The 22,357-nt window shown below is 43.8% G+C and overlaps 1 protein-coding gene across 2 annotated transcripts in view; it reads right to left on the bottom strand.

Moving 5' to 3' along the window:
• LIFR (LIF receptor subunit alpha) overlaps window positions 1-7,811 on the bottom strand; it is a 74,138-nt gene extending 66,327 nt beyond the window's left edge. For both annotated transcript variants that reach the window (XM_066378817.1, XM_066378809.1), the window contains exon 1: window positions 7,515-7,811. The gene's annotated coding sequence lies outside the window, so the exon portion shown is untranslated. The remainder of the gene's footprint in view (window positions 1-7,514) is intronic.
• Between the last annotated feature and the right edge of the window lie 14,546 nt (window positions 7,812-22,357).

Here is a 22,357-nt window from a genome sequence, read left to right as displayed (position 1 = left end):
TATCATAAAGAAAGCCTCAGCAATAATTTTTGCATATTAGAGGTGGACTTTCTGCATGCACTTTTTGTGGCGGTCACCAGATTCTGGAGACAGGTCTTTCCTAAACTTTCAGGAAGCACACCCCTCCCAATTCTGAGACAGCCCACTAAGCGGACTTCCTACCAATCAGGATGTGCCTTTGGGGGAGAAGCTCCTGCTGGCACTATGATGCCCACAGGCACCATGTGGGCAAGGACCCTGCTATAGACTGGCCTCTGTAAACATGCTTTATTTTTCTCCTTACATTCCTCGTGGTGGAAACGCCTGACTAAGGAACATGGCACATTTTTGAGGCTTTCGATGAGTAACAGAAAACTTGCCGTCCTGGAAAGTTGTAACAATTGAAACACCCACCAGTAGCTTTTCGAAGTGACAATTTCCAAAACCTCCTGGTTGGCTAGATACATATTTAAATAGTCAAATCCCAAAATGGCCCTAAGTTCTAAAAACAGTGAAACTATTAATAAAACACAAAAAATCCACAAACAATCTGACAACAAATGCTAGATTTTAAAGTACATGTGTTTTCAAATATAAAATTTTAATGGCATTGGGTTCCAGCAGACTGAGCTTATTCAATGACTATTGACTATTGGAAAATCCAGTGCCACCAGGCTCAGAAAGACCTCAAGCTAGTAACTACAACACCATATCTTCACTTGACCTCTGGCTAGTATTAGCCTGCATAGTTGGGCTTTAATAGCAACATGCTCTATTTTTTTGAACAAGAAACTCATAAAAATTGTACATTCCACCTGACCTGTGGTGGCACAGTGGGATAAAGTGTCGACCTGGAGCACTGAGGTTGCCGGTTTGAAACCTTGGGCTTGCCTGGTCAAGGCACATATGGGAGTTGATGCTTCCTGCTCCTCCCCCTTCTCTCTCTCTCTCTCTCTCTCCCCTCTCTCTAAAAAAAAAAAAAAAAAAAAAAAAAATTATACATTCCTTCTAGTTTTATAAATACTATCTTATAGCTAATGTGCAATCTGAAGTTCTCAAAATCCTTTTAGATATTCACTGATTCAACAAATCACTGAATGCCTACTCCTCTGGGTCTTGGTTCCTTTTTTTTTTTGTATTTTTCTGAAGCTGGAAACGGGGAGAGACAGACAGACTCCCGCATGCTCACGACCGGGATCCACCCGGCATGCCCACCAGGGGCAACGCTCTGCCCACCAGGGGGCCATGCTCTGCCCCTCCAGGGCTTCGCTCTGCCGCGACCAGAGGACCAGAGCTACTCTAGCGCCTGGGGCAGAGGCCGAGGAGCCATGCCCAGTGCCCGGGCCATCTTTGCTCCAATGGAGCCTTGGCTGCGGGAGGGGAAGAGAGAGACAGAGAGGAAGGGGGGGGGGTGGAGAAGCAAACGGGCGCTTCTCCTATGTGCCCTGGCCAGGAATCAAACCCGGGTCCCCCGCATGCCAGGCTGACGCTCTACCACTGAGCCAACCGGCCAGGGCAATGGGTCTTGGTTCCTTTATCAGTAAATGAAAGAACTTGACCAGATGACTGGGGTCTCTTTTGGCTCTTAAAATTCTATATGGCTTTGGTTTTGTTTGAATGTTTACGTTCCTATTACTCATAAGAGCTTTCCATTTTAGGCTCTATAGTGTTCCTCCATGAAATGAGAACCAGGTTCCCCTCACCCCACAAAAATATTCTATATCTACAGTAAAACTTTGACAACCCAAGTATCTTCAGGGAATACACATAGGATAAGGTCCCAATTGGATGAAGATTTGTGATCCCAATTTTAACTATTTCTCAGAGATTTCTAAAATGCTCTTGCCTCCTTACTTTTGCGCTGCACTATAAATACGAAGACATGGAACATGGAACAGGACCTCACTAGTACAGTGGTGGGTTTCCAAGCCCGTGGAGAGGAGTGACAGGCATTGCAGCTTAAGATGGCACACTGGCACCCTCAGGGGTTGCAGTACAGAAGTCCTGGTGGTGAATTCTTACTACTCTGCAGCAGCTAACCCCCACTCCCAACTCAACAGACACACGACTCTGCCTACAGAACGGCTGCCACACACTGCTCCACTAGCATGTCTAGTATTAGAACTGGGAAGCACTACTTCTGCCACCACTGGTTACTTTCCACCAGAGGCTCCTGCTACCACCTCTGCAACTGTGCTTGAATCCAGGGTCTCCTGGGTAAAGTCTGCTTCTTACAGCAGTTAGAGGAAGGCATTGCAGCAAGGGGCTCAGTATGCGTAGAACCCCCCACTAGAGAAGAGCCACACAAAGACTTTCAGGAAGTAATATCGCCTCCTTGTGGTCTCTCAGGATACTGCCACATAATAATAGCACATGTTCTCAACTACAGGTACAGAGAACGATTCCAAGTCTTCTGGGTACCTGCTCTAAAACCAAAAGAATGAGTAAGAGCCAAGAGTTTCTCACCTCTGCGCAAAAGGACATGAAAATTTTACCCACCAGAAGTTTTTCCTCAACTTGCAACGTAACACCATAAAACACAACCTCTGCTCACATGAGCGACGTCAGCAACAACTGGTAAAAAAGTGTGTTGTAATATTAGACAATGTAAGGCAAATGTGCAATTCCTGAATCTCTATAGTTCACAAAGGGAAATGCAAAGGAAGTAGTAGAAGTACCTTACCTCAAACATCTAAGTCTCTAAATTTACCCCAACCAATTACACATAGAGCAGAGGCCTAAGGGCTTCTGCTGCTTGCCTGAAATGCTTTCCCTTCAATGACAGTGACAAAGGTGACTTTACTGTAGATTTCGGAGTGATAGCATCCATCTCTGATACAGTGTTTGCATCGAATTTATGAGAATGGGTTGGAAAATAAAATTATCTTATGTGGAAACAACTTACTGGGTTCTGGTATCAACCAAGCAGAATAGGAAACAGAAAAATGAAAAACCCTCATTCTGCAAGATCACAAAACTCCTGATGTTGAACAGGAGCCCAAGAGCCAAAGCCACGGAAAAGGCAGCAGATTTTTATCACAACTGCTTGGCACAAAATTTCATTTCCCAAGCTTTCAATTAACATAAAGGAACATATATTTAGAATGACAAACATTAGATTTGGGAAGAGGAAATACTACAGTTCCTGATATTCCCTAAAATAGAGCATGCACACATTCTTCCTGTGAGGAAAAAAAACAAAACACCTTCACAAAGTACATATGTGTGCTGCTTGTCAGTCTGTCATCAGTCCAAAAGAATGAAAACATCAGGACAACAAAAAAAAGGGCATCTCTGAAAACTTTACACTGTAGCAAATGGCTAATCTACTTAAATCAAGGTGAAACTCCTAACTAAATGGCTAGAAATCACTATAATGTCCTGGAAAACTGGGAGTGTTTTTAAGGCTTCATGCTTTAATTTCAGGGAATCGCCATCAAACACAACCAACTCAAGGCAACCCTTTGAAAGGCTGTGAACAGCGTGACGGATTGGGTGACGTCAAGGGCCAGAGCCAAGGTGGCAAGCTTAGATGAAAGACTTTGGAATCTGAGCATTCTGACCAAAAGCGGCCAAGATTATTTTTAAAACTTTTTGATTATTCATTAATTAAACAAATATTCACAGCCTGTTGTGATACTGACTGTTCTTGATGCTGGGGAACCCACAAGAACAGGCAGGTGTGTGCCTGCCCTCCTGGGGGCTTCCAGTAGGTGGAGAGACTCCACCGTCCAAGGTCTCTTCACTTCTGTAAACTTTCCTTGACGTATGCAAACACACAGGGCACAGGGCCCAACTCTGCTCCCTCCTGCCTGCCACTCTGCCCTTCATCACAAATCCCAGCCACACAGGCAGTCCTCTGCTCCTCGGGCACCTGAGGCTAAGCCCGTCCCAGGGCCTTTGCACTTGCTGTTCCCTCTGCCTGAGCCTCTCCATCCAAATCTCCAAAATACAGGCTTCCTCCTGCCCTCCAGCTTTTGACTCAAATCTCTCTATCTCAGAAAGGTTTTCAGAGGCACTCAATGTAAATCAGCAGCAGGCCCCGCTCTTTACCACAGCAACCCTATTTCGTTACTTTTCCAGTACGTAACACTATTTGATATTAACTTTTTTATTACTTCTCTGCTTTTTGTCTGTTTCCCCCACTAAGAGGTGAACTCACAGTGGGGCCTGTACATCCTGTGCACTGCTATATTCTTAGCCCTCCAAAGTGCCTGAAATAGTGTAACGAACACTCAATAAATACTTATTTAAGAAGAGCAGTTATAAACAATATTCGTGTTTTGTACCACAATGACAATTACCAAATAATAAAGAAAAAAGAAAACACCTTAAATACTAAAAGATTTGTTTGATCAGTTAAAACAAAAAGATCACTTACACTGGCCGGGTAGCTCAGTTTGTTAGAACATCTGTCCCAATACTCCACTGCTCTCTTTTCTTTTTCTCTAAAAGAGATCATTATTGCTTGTTCTAGTCTTTAAAACATTCTCAAAAAAAAACGGTAGAGCCAGGCGGTGGCGCAGTGGATAGTGTGTCGGACTGGGATGCAGAGGACCCAGGTTCAAGATCCCGAGGTTGCCAGCTTGAGCGTGGGCTCATCTGGTTTGAGCAGAGCTCACCAGTTTGAGCCCAAGGTTGCTGGCTCAAGCAAGGGGTTACTTGGTCTGCTGTAGCCCCCCTCCCTCACCCCTCATCAAGGCACATATGAGAAAGCAATCAATGAACAACTAAGGTGTCACAATGAAAAACTGATGATTGATGCTTCTCATCTCTCTCCATTTCTGTATGTCTGTCCCTATCTATCCCTCTCTCTGACTCTGTCTCTGTATAAAAAAAATAAAAAAAAATAAAAAAATTAAAAATAAATAAATAAATAAAAACATCACAAAAATGGAACAGGTTGTAGTAACAGTAGTGCCCATAATAAAGTTTAAAAAAAAAACCAGTGGAAATGTAAAGTTCAACATTACCAAATACTCAAATTTTATAATATATTAGGCTCAATTTATACCATTACTCCTTGTACAATTTATTCTTTTTAATTTAAAATAAAAGAGCTAAATATTTTCTAAAAGCAAACTCTCTCTTAAGACTTATTAATAACCTCCTCCCAAACTATAAGATTTGTAATAATACTATAGCAACATTAAAATATGATATATTGGTGATAATCTACAGAAGAAAAGGATTTTAGAGCCTAGAGGTAAACAAGTTTTATAGAACACTAATTACCATAATGTTCAATTTAATCAAAGGCATAAGCCTTTTCTCCATGTTCAAAAACATTTAAGCCCCTAAGAATTTTTCCTATAGATTATTTTTAAAAATGTGTATCTTTTCTTTTACTCCTTGTGTTAAAACAAAGAGCTATGGTGTTAAGGAATATGACTTTAGTTATTGGCCATCACCCTTTGACCATAAAGATAAACAAGATCCTTATGGATCACTTTGAAGTTATATAAAAGCTAAAGATGTAAAGATGTACATTGGAGTGAAGGGCATTTATTTCCTGGAACATGATACAGAGAAGTAAATTACTTGTAGGGGCCTTTGGAAATATTGAAATCCACTTAAAAACCTCAACAACGAATGTTTTACAATTTATAGCAAAATATTAGAAACAATCTACACATATCTCAATAAAGAAGTTAAATCAATTATGGTTTCTCTTTTATGGAGTGCTCAGCAGCTGTTAGGGAATGAGACAGCTCTCTTCAGTGCTGATAGAGAGACTGCCAAGATTGAGTACTCAAAGGGGAGGGCGGGGAGCTGGTGCAGAACAAAGTATACAATGTGTCCTTATTTGTGGAAAGTCAAATAAAAAGAACACATACTAAATGTTTATACTAGCATAGGCTACATCTGGAAAGATGTAAGCAAGGAGCTAGTAAGAATGGAGAACAGGGTGAACTGGAACATCAGGGGGAGACATACAGGGTGGGGCAAAAGCAGGTTTAGAGTCCTGAGCATGGGAAAAAGTTTATCCTTGTATTACTATTTATTGATTACTGTATTATTTTCCATACAAACAACTGTAAACCTGCTTTTGCCCCACCCTGTACTTTCCATTCTATAGATTTCTATTTCCATAGAATCTTCAACAGTATACATATATTGCCTGTCCCGCAAGTTAATAGGAAAATTTTAAATATTAGAATATTCTATATTATTACCAAATTATGATATTTAGGGATGACCATCGAAAAGCAAAAGTGTTTAAAAAAATCACAAACGTTTGTTCTCTTCAACCACACAGTTCCTGATCCTTAATTCTAAGGAGAGAATCCAGTCTCCGCTAATTAGAGAGGTGCGCTTGTGAGCTCACCTATTACAAAGAAAATAAGCCTCCATTCAATACTTGGAGGGAAAAGAGCTGCTTGGTTTACCTAAAAAACCCACCTCATTTAAATTGAGCGTGTAAACTACCTAATGAAGCTTCCAAACCAACACAGTTCCCACCCAGCCATAGAACATCAAGTCACACTAAGAAACAAGTAAGGAGACAGTCTCCTGTTTTTAAAAAACACACCATACCTAGGTTTCCTTTCCTGTCAGGCTCAGACAAGGAACCCTCTGATATTAGTGAAATATGATTTCAGATCTATGGCAAAATAATCCTTTAAGGGGAGGGGCAAGCATCATTTGCACTAAACAAACGCTTTTTAAAGCGTTGTCATTTGTGAGGGAGGAGAGCTTGCTTTAAATTTCAGTTAGGAATCATTAAGTCACATTAATTGTATTTCAAGCAACTTTAAATTTAAAGATAATTCTGAAACTGCAAACGAAGGCAAACTTTAAACAAACTTTTCTGTTGAATGTAATCTTAAAAGAACACATAAAAAGTAATGCAAAAAAGGTCATTTCCACACAAATGCCATTCATAACAGTATACATGTTATATCAATATCTGACTGCATTAAACACACCCATACAGAAAAGAACAATAACCAACTTCAAATAAAAGAACTCATATATGTTTGGCAGTGGAAGGTGAGGACCAGAAAGAGTCATTTTCCAAGCCCAGATGTCAATTTCACAACACTGATGTACAATTTTCTGTCGGTCAGAGCTCATGATCCGGCTCTGTCCTGTGAGATGACACATCAGAAGCAGCATTTGTCATAAAGCATAACTGCAATCTCCAGCACTTAAACTTCGGAATTAATCAGTACAGCCGACTTGGGATATATGCAAATCAAAGTAAAATAAAAATTAAAGCTCCTTCCCATCTCCCAGGTTGACTGGTCTCAGAACTTACTGCCCTGCGTGGGGCAGAAGTTAGCAGCCGCGGAGTCCGTGCCCTCCGGGACCCGAGTGGCCCAAGGGCGCGCGGAGAGCAGCGCGACTCGGAGCGCTCCCCCTCCCCCACCCGTCACTCATCTCGGATGCGCCCCAGACCCCGAGACGAACGGTGGCCGGAGCGCTGTCCCCAACCCTGCCCGGGCCGCCCGGCGCTCGCGCCGACGCGCCCCCGGGACCGGGCTCCGCGGTGCCCGCCGCCCGAGCCGCGCCCACCCGCCCCCGGCACTCACGGGCTGCTCCCGCGCCGCTATCTCGCCATCCCGCGCCGTCGGCTCCGCTGCCTTGGCCGCCGCCCGGGGGCTGCCCGGAGTCCGCAGCCGCCCGGGGCTGGAGGCGAGGAGGAGGAGAGCCGGGCACTATCCGCCGCCGCCGCCGCCTCGCTGCCCTGTCCCCGCGCGGAGCGCGACAGGCGGCCACCGGCGAGGGGCCCGCCGCCCTCTGCGAGCCCCGGGAGCCGTTGCCGCCGCCGGAGCCGCGCGGAGGCAACGGTCACGCAACGGCCACGGCGGAGACGCTCCAGCCGGGACTGCGGCGCGCGGGGGCGGTGCCTGCACGCCACTCGGCTGGGGGCGCTGCGGCCTCGGCCCCGCCCCCCGCCCCGCCCCGCGCGCCCCCGCCGGAAGCTGCCGCGCTCCCCCGCTATGACACCCACCCGAGGCCCGTCCCGGCCGCGCGCGCGGCCGCCGCTCACCCGCTAGGCCGCTCCTGCGAGTCGGCGGCGAGCCGCGGCGCGCGGGCCGCGAACGCCAGAAGAGGCGCTTTCGCGAGGAGTCCGGTCGCGCGGCCGGCCTCGGAAGGTCACGGAAGAGCCAGGGAAAGCGGAGCGGCCGAGCCGGTGCAGCCCTCACGCCAGGCCGGCCCAGCGCGCAGAGGCTCTGCGGGAACGGGAACGGCTCCCCGAGCGCAGCCAAGGCGCTCTGCAGACAGTGCATAGCGGAGAAGGAGCCGTGGGGCCTTGTGTTAGCGTCCCCTGAAAATACACAGGAAAGCCAGCTTCTGCGCCTGAGAGTGCGACGAGGGACGGGGCGATTGCACAGATTTTACGAGTTACCTAAAATGCCCCTGGCCGGGCGCTGCAGCCCAGGCCCCATTTCTCCTCCCCGGTGCTAGGCTTCCTCAGCCCGAGAGGGCCCGCGGGGCATTCTAAAGAATATCCTGGAGCCATCTAGTCTTGCCTCCAAGGCGTGGTGGGCTTATTTGTGCAGAGAAGAAACGACTCCCTTAATGGGGTGAGATTTTTCCTCCCTGCATTGTTCCCATTTCCGCAGTTTCACTTGGCCTTGATTTTCTTCCAGAGTAATGCACCAAATGAAATTAGCTGGAAAGCGTCTGATGGCGCAGAAGCAAGGTTTGAAGATGTTTACGCTCTATGCCGGACGCGTTTGATGATGTTCTCTAAGACACAATTAATTTTGCAAAGTTCAGAAATGTGCCAGATAGAGAGCCCCTGGCACGCAGAGTCATAGGGCTCTGTAGCCCCACCTTCAATAAGAGGCCAGCTTGTTTTGTTTTGTTTTTATTTGCGATTTATTTGATGCACCAGCACCAAGGCCAACGTGTTTTTTAGAAACCTTTGGATGAAATTCCAAAGCAGTTTCTAAATTGGCAAAATGAAGCTTATTTTCTGAAATAACATTTCCCTGTTGATAATGTAGCTAAAACGGGCAACAGACACCTGCCAGTACACTGATTACAAAGTAGACTCCCTAGGAAAATGTTTCACAGTAACGCATGGTCCCGACCAGTTGCATATTTTGAACACCAAAACTACATGCTTCTGTTATCTGTTCTTCTGAGTTTGTATTTGTCTGTTTATCATGTTTGTTTGTTGCCAGAAGGAAATGGGGGTGGAGAAGAGGCAGTAAAGGGTAAAGGGGATCAAATATATGGTGACAGAAGATTTGACTTTGGATGGTGAACATATAATGCAATATACAGATGATGTGTCATAGGATTGCACACTTGAACATATACTTTCATTAACTAATGTTACCCCAATACATTTAATAAAATTTAAAAAATAAAATAATGCTTCTGAGGACTAGAGTGAAGAAATAAAATGGAGTCACCACAATCAAGCTGCTAGATTACTAAAATCATGCAGGCTGAGGCAGAGGCAATCATACCTGCAATGAAAGTTCTGGAAATGAAAGGCTTTGTTCTTTGAAAGGATTGATCATCACAAAAGCAGCAAACATGAGATGATGGGGTTTTGTTATTAAATTACATCTTGGCCCTTAACAGACTTTCTCGGGATGGGTGAGAGAACATGTAGTATAGCATTTATCAATCAGGGGGACAAGATATGGCTTTGTTCCTGGAAGAAATTTTGGAAGCAAATAAAAATCTGCAAATTAAGCATAGTCATTAACCAGTGAATGGTTGAAGTGAGTGAAACTATTCTTCATTTTAAGCCTGAATGATAAATGTAGATTTAAATTGGTTTATTTTAGAGCACAGTTTTGGACAAGATTCAAAACTTTAATTAGATCCCTGTAACAAAAAGACATATGAGAGCAATCAGCTAATTTTCTCTAGATGTTATGTTCTTTACCCAACGTGGTTTGGAATGTTATTTGAGGGTCATGAAAAATGTGATTAACACTATAAACAATCATATCTGCCCGGGATTCTGTTTAGAATACTCTTTTTCATATAAAAAGATTTCAGCAGTGTTATATAAACTGTTTTGGTAAATTATTATATCTCTAGCATAGCCCCAACAGTATTATATTTTGTTTATCTTTTGTTTATTTATACTGTGCTTTCTTCCAAAGAGACTTAGGTGGTTTGCCATGAAAGACAAATATTAAAAAAAAAAAATCAAGAAAAAGTCTTGCTGAAACTAACAATAGCATTTGAGCACAAAACTTAGTTCCAAGCTTCCTCACAGCCAAGTGAAATTAGGGGAAGTGAAGATTTTCATAATTCTCATTGCCAAGTGGAAGAAATCACAGTTTGTTTGGGAGAAAGTCTTTCCTGGGCTAAGCTCTGAGAGGAATTTGTCAGGAGGGTCTTTATTTGAGCAGTATTCAAAAACCTAAGTTAAGAGAGACACTTCGCAACAGCGGTTTGGGCTATCATTTGGTGGCAGACAAGAGTTAATATATTTTCCTTCCCCTGGCAAAGAGTTTTGAAATTGCTATTGTTGAAAGTAAGTAGCCAGGCTCCTACAGAGTTTTGTTTTCTTTCTTTCTTTTTTTTTAATACTGGCCTTTGAAGGCAAGCCAAGGATGTGATATCAAATCTCAGTTTTCCCAGTTTCCTTCTCCATAAAAAAGGTAGCTATTTCATAGGGTGGTGGAAAAAACAAGAATTCATTTCTATAAAACCACTTGGGGTAAGTGTTCAATTTGCTATTGTTTTGTCAGCCAAGGTGTGTATGTATAGAGGTTCCTCCCCTTGTATAATTTGTCTTTTTTTGTAAACACCTCAAATCCCTTTTGCACGAATGCACAGTATATGAGCCTGATACAAAGTAAGCAAAAATGTTAGTGACGGTTATTATCACTGTTATAATATTCTGTTACCAACCCTAAATCAGCCAAAGCAGATCCATGAGCCTGCTTTGGGACTAGTTGAGGTTGTGAGGTGATTATACACTCCTGTTATCTTTAGTGGGTATATTTGGAAGATTGAGGAGTAAACAGGTGTCACTAAGATACCCATAAGATCATCTTGTTCCCTTTTATCCCTTTTATTGTTTGCCTGTCATCTTCTGTCCTCTGACTGCTGAATTGTTTGACCCAGGAGCACTGAGGAATGCCCCTTTCCCCCAACAGGCTGACGATCAGTTAACTCCTTGGGTCTTTAAGACCTCTCACCTGAAGAATGTTGTTAAATTTCTGAGACTTTTGACAGGTAAACTGCCTCACACTGTTAAAGCTAACTCCCAGAGGCAGAAACTGAGAATCGGGAGGGGGGGAGCCCCTGAAAGGACCAGAGACACAACTCACAAACCCTCATTTTCTGGAATAAACTGGCCTGCTCCTCTGCTCTGCCCCTTTTTCCACACCTCCCACTGGGCCCCTCATTTCAAATCCTGCTCCTCCTCTCACTGAGTAATCTTCTTGTCACCCCATCTTCTCTTCTCTGCAGGTCTCCTCTCAGACCTCTGGTCTTTTCTTAGAGTCCTCCATCCCTCCACCTTTTTTCTCTTCTTTTGACTTCCCAAGCCTTCTCCTTTGTCCTCGCTTTGCTCTTTGTTGCCCCGTAGTATTCTTTATCTGTTGTCAAGTCATTTAAGGGCAAAGCAAGACGTTAAAATGGATGCTACCCTATTCCTTATAGTCCATCATAGACCCACAATCTTGAGCTAATATTCTCAGTTGAGCTAATGGATCCCACAAAAGAGTAATTTACTCCATTCTCAGTGGTGATATTAAGCCCATTATTTAATTTACTCCTACAGCTACTGCACTCAGTGTGTTGCCAGCAGCATCAGAGCAGATGGAGGAAGAAGCCAAAAGATGAAGGAATGGAGCTGAGGTCAAGCCAGAGGTAGAGGAGTAGTTCGAAATTGGACCCAAATTCCTTACATCTTTAAATATATTATTCTAATTGATGCACTTAATTCACAGCCTTCAATGGTCTGAACACCATAAAAAAAATCTAAAACCAAAAGAGAGTGAGTTTTTATTTCCATTTTCTGGTGAAGAATTTTTAATGGTTGCACATTTGCCAACAGGCTCAACTCAAGGTCTCTGACACATTGGGTAGCTGAAGAATAACGAGTCAGTTAAATAATTTCAAAAACAGCAATGTCCCTCGGGTTTCCTTTGGTACCTAGTCTGGTCCACCACCTGAGTATCCTAGGGGAAAACAGAAGTGACCGTCACTATGGCAGCTCTGGTCAACAGGGACACTTCTGCTGATGACTTCCCTGCTGGATCTCAAAGAGAAGGTCTGCAGCTCCAAAAGTCTTTCTGACACAAGCCCAAGACATCGGTTTCTGGCTGTTTTGTTTAATCTCAGAATTTTATGCTCAAAGAGCTAACACTAACAAAGCTTAACACTAACAAACTTAAGGTGTCATACAGTTTGAACTCGAGTGCTCATAGACTCTCACTGTACCACCCAGCTAGGCCCAACTGGACTACACCAATTATCTAGACTTGACAAGATTCTTTTCTTAACTCTAGGAAGGAGAGATAGCTGTACATGCACCCCCCTGGTTGGGAGATTAACACTAATTGGTTATCAGTGTATGTATTCTCAGGGCTGGGCACTTTTTTTTGTTACAGGTATTAGTCCCATTTTAGAGATGAAGAAGCCAAAGCTTGTTCAAAATAACAAAGAGTGAACATCATCTAATTTCAAAGTCACTGTAGTGTTTTAGAAGACACTGGCTAGGCATGAGGTTCAGAATACTTCGTCGGCAGGTACCAGCAATGAACATGCGTTGCATCCTCACAGCATGCCTAGTGCTGCGTGCCAACTCATTCCATCCTCTCAGCAACTCTGTGGGTTGCAGGGAGGCCTGTCATCCCCATTTACAAAGAAGGCCACACAGATATTGACAACAGTGTGATGCAAACCACAGCCAGCTGGCTCCAGAACCCACCTTCCTATCACTGGACCCCATGTCCCACTGTTAGTGCCAGCCACGAAGCCTTTTGCCATTTATAGTTTCAGGAACTTCACTAGGACTTCGCCTACAACTTGCTGACACTGGAGGTGAGGCTTTGACAAAGTTGGGTTTTGACCAAGAACTATGCAAAGCCCTTCCCAACCCAGAGGCAGGCTCTTCAGTCTCTCTTTAGTCCAACTGGCCCCTCAGCTCTGCCTCTGCTTGAATCTAACTCCATCTCTGGCACATCCCTGCTTCAGATTTTCTCATTCACCGAGATAGATGACATGCTGTTTCCTCTGGGTGCTGAGTTCTGCCATATTGTATGTCACAGTGTTTCTGCGGGGGCTGGCTCACCCCACTACCCCTAAGCTTCCCTCTGCATTGAGACCCCATAATCATATTTTAACACTATCATTTACCTCTGTAGGAGGAGCACTTCCTTCAACATGAAAGTATCTTTATATTTAAAACCCCCAACAGACAGGGTTAAAGCCCCCCATACACAGCCATTGGATTTAGAGAGAGTGTTGTTTTTACTTATGCCTTACAACAACACCTTATTTTATACACATAGTTATACTCAGTATTTTGAGCCCTGGACTTTCATACATTTGTCCATCTTTAGTAAATAAAAAAATTTCAGTTAAAGAACAAAGAATGTTATATTCCATATGTTTTCAGTATAACAGATATCAATGAAATTTGATTGGTAAAGATTTCATTCCTGCAAGTGGTAGAAATGCAACCAACCCTAATTTTGCAATGTCGGGCAAAAGGGAGGGGTGAGGGGTCACAAATAAGCACAGAAACTTTCAGATGGCTGTGCAGAACTATGATCAGGGCTGTGGGAGGAAAGGTCAGTTCCTATATATAATAAATACATAACAGAGGTATGACGGGGACGTTTATGAGGAAGCATAAGGCGGGGTAAAAATATACCTCTGTCATCATTATTAGATTTATAAGTTCATATTAAACAAATATTTATTGAACACTTGCTATGTACCAGTGAACAAAACAAACAGAGACTTTATCTCCATGAAGTTTACATTTTAAGACCCATTTAAAACAAGATCAGAATATTCTTTATTAACCTGAGTTGCAAAAACACTGGTGTACCCTAGAAGATTTCCAGGTGTGCCCTATGGTATTTCAGAGAAATATGTGCCTGTTGGGGACCAAAAAACCAACAGGGTTTTTGGAGTTTAGATTCTGGGGGGACAGAGGTGTGGGGAATTGGCTGTAAGCTGACAGTCTGCCCAACCCCCCACTTCACTTGTCTGATTAGGTTGCAAAAGGCTGTTAAGCTGGGGTGCTGGATTGTTTACACTACCCCCCATGTTCCCTGAAAAGACTGGAGGCAAGTTTCTTCTGTTCTTTGTTTGGTGTGAAGTTAAGATGATAAGTATGGTGGAGGTTTTCTGCACTCAACACAATTAAGAGTAAAAAGAGAGGAATTCTTCAATGTATTGAAGAGGAAAAGACACTTTGCCTTTCAAATATATGCCCAAACATTGAAGAAATTGCTAGGCCACATCAGGCTCATGTTTCTCATAAACACAAGAATGAAAAAACTTAACACATTTGCAACGGGACCTGCTGAATTTACTAAATCTTACTAAGACTGTATCTATATATATAAAAAGATAACTTTCTTGTTGTTTTTTTATTTTTTAACCCCCCCCTTTTTTTTACAAATTCTAAAAAGCATAACTCAAAAAATGTAACATAAAAATGTTTTTTAATGTCAGAATGAATTTAATTTTGTCGTATTTCATTTAATTACCATAAAAGCACACTTGGACTTTATAATTTTTTCTTTAATATTTGACTTAATTATTATAACATATTTCTCAGAAATTTGTATATAGTGCCTCTACAATTATTTGTAGGATTTTAAATGCACCCCGACTTCAAAAAGTTTGAGAACCACTGACATAAATACTTTCACCACGGCTAATTTCAAGTTTCCAAGGAGAAATCGTGGAATGTGGAGCTGGGAAGAGACACACACTGTCAGTTCCTGGGAGCTCTGCTCAGCATTTCAGACATGTTCTGGAGAAAGTGAATCAGATTGTTTATCCCTCTGGGTGCGTAACTCAAGCCAGGCCAGCCAGCTCCTTAGGCCCAATTCCTTGAATATTTTTGGAACTGTTGTGGAAGAGTCATGTCTTTAGCTGGGTTTGCTGAGAAGAAGGAATTGGAAGTAGTTCTGGTGATCTACCTGCCATATGACCCATTTCCAAAGAGCCTGGCTAACAGAGCAGTTGCCTCGGAGGGAGAAGAGCAAGCTGAGAGGTGACGAGACCAACTGCTGACAGCATTGATAGGGTCCCTGGGCCCAGCCCGGCCTGGCCTCTGGCCTTGGCAGTTGTATGAGCCAGTAGGCCCCTTCTGCTCTCTCCCTTTGCAGGTTTGTGCTATCTATCATCTATCTATCTATCTATCTATCTATCTATCTATCTATCTATCTATCTATCTATCTAATCTATCTATCTATCTAATCTATCTGTCATCTATCTAATCTATCTAATCTATCTATCTATCTATCTATCTATCTATCTATCTATCTATCCATCTATCTAATCTATCTATCTAATCTATCTGTCATCTATCAAATCTATCTAATCTATCTATCTATCTATCTATCTATCCATTTTATCTTTATCTGCTTCTCTCTCCCTGTTCTTTCTTTCTTTGCTTATTCATTTATTTTTCTTTTATTAAACCTGTTTGAATTGGGTTCTATTCCATCAAACAGCCTCTCATGAGATTCATACTCCCCAAAACAATTTGAGAACTGTGGTCTAGCTCTTTCTCCTCCCCCTACCCCATGCCCACTTCATAGGGAACATCCTCTACTCTGTCTTTACTTGAACACCTGAATTGGCTGTTCAGACACATTTTCAAAATACAACTCACATTTTCTGCTGAAAATGCACTCCTCCTCTATCCCCTGTTTTCATTAACATATGCATACATTGTGTGCCTGACCAGGGACGTGGCAGGGAAGAACACCTAGTTTTTGTCATCATAGAGATCTCATTGTAGAGAGAGAAACAGATGATAAACACATCTACAAGCAAGTAAGTAATATAATGTCAATGTCAACTTGAAATAAGTGCTTTAGAAAAAAAAAAGATTTAAGGGATAGAGAACAAGAAGGGTTGCTATTCTAAGTGGGATACTTGGAGAGGCTTCACTGAGTTTTTGAGCAGATAGGCTTAAACAGAATGAGAGATGGGGCCTTTGGAACATCTGGAGACCAACAGCATGGCTGACATGTTCCAGGACTTCCAGGAAGCCAGGGTGGCTACAACATGGGAGCATAAAGAGGTACCTGGGGTCAGGTCAAGTGCAGCAGTGTAGGCAAGATAAGGACTTCTGATTTCCTTCTGTATGTGATCACTCTAGCTGTGTGTGAAGAGTAGCTTCCAGGGGTCAAGAAGAGAACCAGGGAGGCCGCTGAGGGACCTAATAGAGTTGTCCAGAGGAGAAGTCATACCAGCTCAGACCATCATTCTTCTAGCCACCTTGGTCAGGCATCTTCTTTGATTTATACTTCTCTTTTACTTGCTATATTCCAGCATAGATGCCCAGCTGTGGGTTTTGTTTCTACAATGAACCATATGGCCACTGGAAACAGGTTGAGTTTCCCAGGATACAGATTCTAAAACATCAGCACAGAGGAGGGTTACTAGGGAGTCCTCCTGGGATAACAGCCTGTTAAAAAGAAGGGAAGGAGCAGGCTTGGGCAGAGAAAAAAGTTCATGGCAATGCAGGGAGTTCTAAATCTGTGATGATCCTTCAGAGCTGTCTTGAGCTATGGTGAGAAGTAGAGGTCTTTAACCCACCCCCCACAGTAATCAGTCAGTCATTTGATGCCAACCGTACCAGAAGGGGGCGTGATCTTGGGTAAAGGAGCTTGGCAGCTGAGGGCTTTCTGTGGGCAATATATTTAGTGGCTAGGATAGTGAGACCTTCATTCTTGAAGAGGTTCTGGGCACCATATTACAACATCTACCATTCCATCCCTTTTTCTACTTGTCTCTGAAATTGCCCTGACTTAATTTCTCATTCCTTCTGCTTAGACTATACTTCACCATGCTCTCTCCAGAATTATGCTCCAAAGTAAAAGCCAAAGTGCTCCTTACTGCCTATGGAATGACATTTAGACTCCTCAGCATAGCATTCAGAACGTTCTAAGAGCCAAGCATCATTCCCACTGCATGCCCCACAATCTAGGCAGACGCATCTACTTTGCACACCTGAAAATCCATGCTGTTACTCAAAGCTGAAGTGCTCTTCTCCAAAATGCTGTCTATTCAAATCCTGCTCTTAGAGGCTAGTCCAAATGCAACCTTCCTTCTTCCCTGGAAACTCTATTCTACTGCTCATTTCATCCTGCCTGGAGTGAGTTGCTTAATGCTAGCTGAACAAGGGTAGCAACGAGGTCCTCAGCCTTTCACCCCCCTCAGCCCCTGACAGCATTTAACACAGTGAGTTTCCCATGAATGTTGGGTGACTGGGCTACCTCAGCTTCCATCAGTGGCTTAGAGGATATGCAGAAATGACTGCATAGCAGAGTGGCTCAGAGCAGGGCTGCTGCTTCCATTCTACTTGGGTTCAAATTTGGCTCCACCACTTGTTAGGTCCATAACAGTGGGAAGATTTAACACACCATATTACACCTCAGTTTTCCCATTTGTAAAATAAGTATAATAACAACACCTGCTTCACCGGGTAACTGTCAGAAGGAAATAAATTAGCACCAGTAGAGCATTAGACCCGTGACTACCCCTTCATAAGAACACACAAATGTTGGCTTACAGAGATTATTAGGGACCTGCCCCTGTCCTCAGGCCTCTTGTTGACTGTCTTCACCCACGCTCATCAAATCTGCTGCAGAGTAGGCTAAATTCATCTGCTCAGTGAAGGGGACTTCTACAGGGACATCTGTTAATAGAGCTCTTGTTTTCTTCTTACACGCATTCCTTTAATGAGAAGATATTCTTGCAAAACGTTGGAATTCTTTGATTTCCTGGGGCCTTGGCAATCTGGACTAAGACATTTTAGGGTGAAGATTATGCACATTTACAATGTTGCAAGGCGAAAACAAGCACAAAGCATCACATTTGTAAGTGAATAGATTCATGGACACTTTTGAACTGAAAGGGACTTTAGGGATCACCTAGTCCACAAAACAAGCAAACAAGGAGATTATGTGATTTGCCTAATGCACACAAACACATCCAACTTATTAAAGGACAAAGTTACTCAATCACATCATCCAGTTTTTTTTTCCCCAAAGGCACTATTTTCTTCCGTAAGCATAATTCAAACAAAAGTAGACCTAACTTGCTAAATCTGCAAAGAACAACAAAGACGTTTTGTTTACTTCTCAGACTTACTGTTTTATTCAAAATTTCTCTGAGGTTTGGCATAATACCTACTGGTTTCATAATTACTTTCTCTGGTGAGGACAAATAGTGACCATAATTATTCATTCAGTTATGTTTTCATTCATTTACCCCAAAGACATTTGTGGAGTATCTTTTATGTACCAGGCACTGAACTGAGAATTGGAAATGAATTTTAAAGCATTTTAAAATGAATAGGCCCCAGTGTTGTGTGACTGGCTCCATCTGTGGGATTATGTGTCTGCTGGACAGACCGAACTCAGGCAACTTCAGAACATGGGTTCAGGATGGGCGTCCATCTTCAACAGCCAGAGGCTAAACCTTGTCAGTCATGGAGTCCGTCACGGGGTTCAGAGCAAGTGCCACATATACAATCAATTATCATTAAGTGATAATGCTTTTATAAAAACAAATACTACGTACGGGGTGCCCCCTCCCTTCCTCTTTTTCCCTCTCATCAAGCTCTATAAAAGGCAGGACCAAAATAGAGGACATCAGACATTTTGTAGCACAGCCTCATGTTACTATAACACAATATCAAAGCAGATGTTATCATTTCTGCGAGCTGTTAATAGGTATTAGGTGTAAAAAAGTTTCCTTGGTCAAGTCAATTTGGAAGACTCTTCAGTGTGCTTGCTTTTCTGGACATTTAACATGCTAGTCTGCCTTATGGGTCTCTGCAGGGGAAAGAAAGTGTTTCACCTAAATCAAACCAACTTGCCTGCTCATCCTCTGTTTACAGTGCGTTTGTCCATCAATAGTTCCAAACCCAAGGTCACTTGTGTAAATTTCTATAATCCACCATCTGTCAGGTGTTACTTTGTCCTAATGAAAAAAAATCCTTTTATAACCTACCTATTTCTTATATCACATAATATTTCAGGTATTCTAATATTTTTATAGTGAGGAAAATGACTCAAAATCATCTGTATGAGAATCTTGTCTCTACTTGAAACCAGATGAAGGTATCCTGGCGTGTGCTCCCCGCCGCCTGTCCCGAGCTCATGGGGAACCCCACTTACCCAGCACGCATTCTCTCCACGCAGGGCTGGAAGAGGCTTGGAATCGTTCTCAGTTCCAGGCTGTAGGGAGCAGTCTCCAGTCCATGAACTTGGCCTGGTCGCTTGCCCTCATGGTTAACAATAGCCACCTCATACAAAGTGCCCGCAATGGCCCAGCGTTTTGCAAAGTCTTTTCTTTAGAATCTCTCATCTCATCTGCATGTTAACTGCTCTCACCTTGGTCTAAGTGACCAGCATCCCTCACTCAGACCCCTCAGACCTCTGCCCTCTGCATGATGAGAGCCATCCGAAACACTCTGTGGCCCACAAGGCCTGCACGATTTGAACCGTGCACCTCCCCTGTACTCCTCCCACTCTGCTGAGCCCCAGTCATTGGTCCACAGCTGGCTTCGCAGCTCAGTCGTCTCAGTCCACTACAAGGGGATGACACCCTCGAGAACGGAGTCCTGCACACCAACTCACAAGGTTAGTGTGTAATAAACAATGCCAATTTATTAATTGATCAGTTTAAAATGAAACGGGAGCAGCCAAACCAACCAGATATTTTTGTTGACTGGTTTGGGATCTCCTTCTGCAGGCTACAGGGAGTGGTCCCTGAGAGCCCTGGGTTGGCATCAGACAGAGTGCCTGAGTGTGAATCCTGCCTGGCTAATGGGATGGTCAGTGTGCCTTCAGGTATCTACTTCCCCTTGCTAAGGTGGAGACTAGAATAAAACCTGCCTCCCTGGCTTGTGCTGAGGATAAATGCGAGAACACACCAGCTCCATACAGCTTAGAGTGGAAGTTGCTGCATAATAACAGAACAAATATTAGCTACTGTTGCTAGAATGGAAATCTACCAAAAGAACGAAGTTAATGTCAGAGCAAAGGCGAATTAGTCTTAAAGAGTTTTTTTTTCAAATTGTGTTAACCCCATAAATTTCTCTTTATGTATTCACTGATTCGATAGTTACTGATACCCAAACAATTCCAGGCATTACCAGAATCACTTGGTGGTCCCTCATCCCATAAATGTGATTGAATTCTTGGATGAATGCTGAAATGCAGATTCACAGATCGATCTGTATATCTGCACTCACCCTATTCTGTCACCCTTCCTGCTCCCAGCTCTCTCCTTACTTTCAGTTTCAAAGGCTTCAAAATCGATTAAGACAAAGCCCATGGCCCATGGGCCTGCCCGCCCCTGCCATCTCCTCCCAGCTGCTCTCATTTCTGCTTTCTGTTCGCACTGGCACCGTCTGTTTTCCTCACAGGCTGTGCCTCACCCTCCTGAGACTTCCCTCCTGCTGTTTCACCAGCCTGGGAATTTTCACTGCCAGCTCTGGGCTGGTTCACATCTACTTGGGCTCAGAAAGTGGCCTGACCCCCAGCTTAGGTTAGATCCCTTCATCCCACGGTTGTAATTAAATGACCACTGTTCATTGTATTCGTTCCCAGTAAAATCACTGAGGGCTAGGACCCTAATTTTCTGCTCATCACTGAATCCCTAGTACCCTGTACGTGGTGTGTATTCCCTTCATGGTTGTTGAATGCTTCGTCTTCCACTCTTGAGCCTGTCCAATCCATCCTAGTATATCTCTACTAGTTGTTACTGCACCTGTCATGCTACATTTCATCTTGTCCTGATGGCTTCTCTCTCCAGCAACCCTGCAAGTCCACTCCTACATGTACACCCAGCAGAATGGGTACCTGGCTTCACCAAAAGGCATGCCCTGGAAATTCACAGCAGCACTGTTCATGATAACCCCACACTGGAAGCCATCCAAATGCCCACCCAAGTAGACCAGATCAGCTGTCCTACAGTCACACAGTGGCCCAGCATATGACAATGAGAATGAAAGGCCTAAACTTTATATAATAATATGGATGAATCTCACTAACAATGTTGTGAGGGAGGGAAGTCAAGTACAGGCTATTTGATTCCACGTATTAGAAGTTCGAAAATCGACAAAACTAATTTATGGCATTGAAAGTCAGGATAGAGGCTACTACTCTTGGAAGAGGGCTGATTGGAGAAGGTGGCACACGGCTGTCAGTGTACTGAAAATGTTCTGTTTCTTGATCTGGGTGCTAGTGAAGTGCTGGTATTTTGCTTGAGAAATTCACCAATGTACACTGTTCTTTATGTATATCATACTTTAATAATAGGTTTTACAACACAACTTTGTATCTGTTTGTTTCTGACTACTTCAATCTATAGACACCAGTCTGGAATCTAATGCCCCTGTCCAACATGCTGGCCACCCATTTGCCCAGATAGGAGCTCCCTATGCATGCAGAACGTCCACTTTGAATTGTTTCAGTCGACATTGGGACAAACAGCCCCAAACTGTGCCAACCAAAAATGTCTCCAGACATTGCCAAATGTCCCCTGAAGAACCTGACCCCAGCTGAAAGCCGCTGGCCTAAAAGGGCTGTGCCGGCCTCACCTGCAGCTCCATCCCGCTCCTTCTCCTGCTCGCCTCGCACTCCTACGGATCCGACATGCTCCTCCTGGCTGTCGGTGGAGTATACCAGTCGCACTCACGCTCATGGCTTCGGCACCTGCTGCTTCCTCTGCCCGGAATGATCTTCTTCCAGGTATCCGCATGGCTCACTCCCTCCCCTCCTTCAAGGATTTGCCAAAGGTCACCTCCTAGGTGAGGCTTTCCCCGACTTCATGTAAACTTTGAATCCTCCACACTCCCCATCTCTCTATCTTTCTTCGTTTTGCATATGGCAGGCAACCAGTGGGTATGGGTTCCCTTCTCCTCACTGGTCTGTGCCAAATCACTGCTGGAATCAGACTGCTTCTGGATTTAATCCCTGTGCTCCCATCTTACTGGTCTCCTTGTAAACGCTACGACCCACGGTTAGGGCCCACCCCTTAGCCCCAGAGGCTGCCATGATTTCGGTTGCCTAGCGCTCTTGATGCTGACGACCTCGTTCCTTCTCGCCAGTTCCGGTTGCTCACCTGCTCCTACCGCATCCAGCCTTCCTAGTGCAGATACCTTGTTTGGAAAGCCCCTTTCCTATGCCTAGCCTCCTAGGTGCTGTGCCCCTACTGGGCCCGCACACTG

This window comes from Saccopteryx leptura, chromosome 1 (genome assembly GCF_036850995.1).
Source record: "Saccopteryx leptura isolate mSacLep1 chromosome 1, mSacLep1_pri_phased_curated, whole genome shotgun sequence".
Classification (NCBI taxonomy): Eukaryota; Metazoa; Chordata; class Mammalia; order Chiroptera; family Emballonuridae; genus Saccopteryx; species Saccopteryx leptura.
The sequence above is the reverse complement of the archived record's forward strand: the minus strand, read 5'-3'. Positions and strand labels throughout refer to the sequence as shown.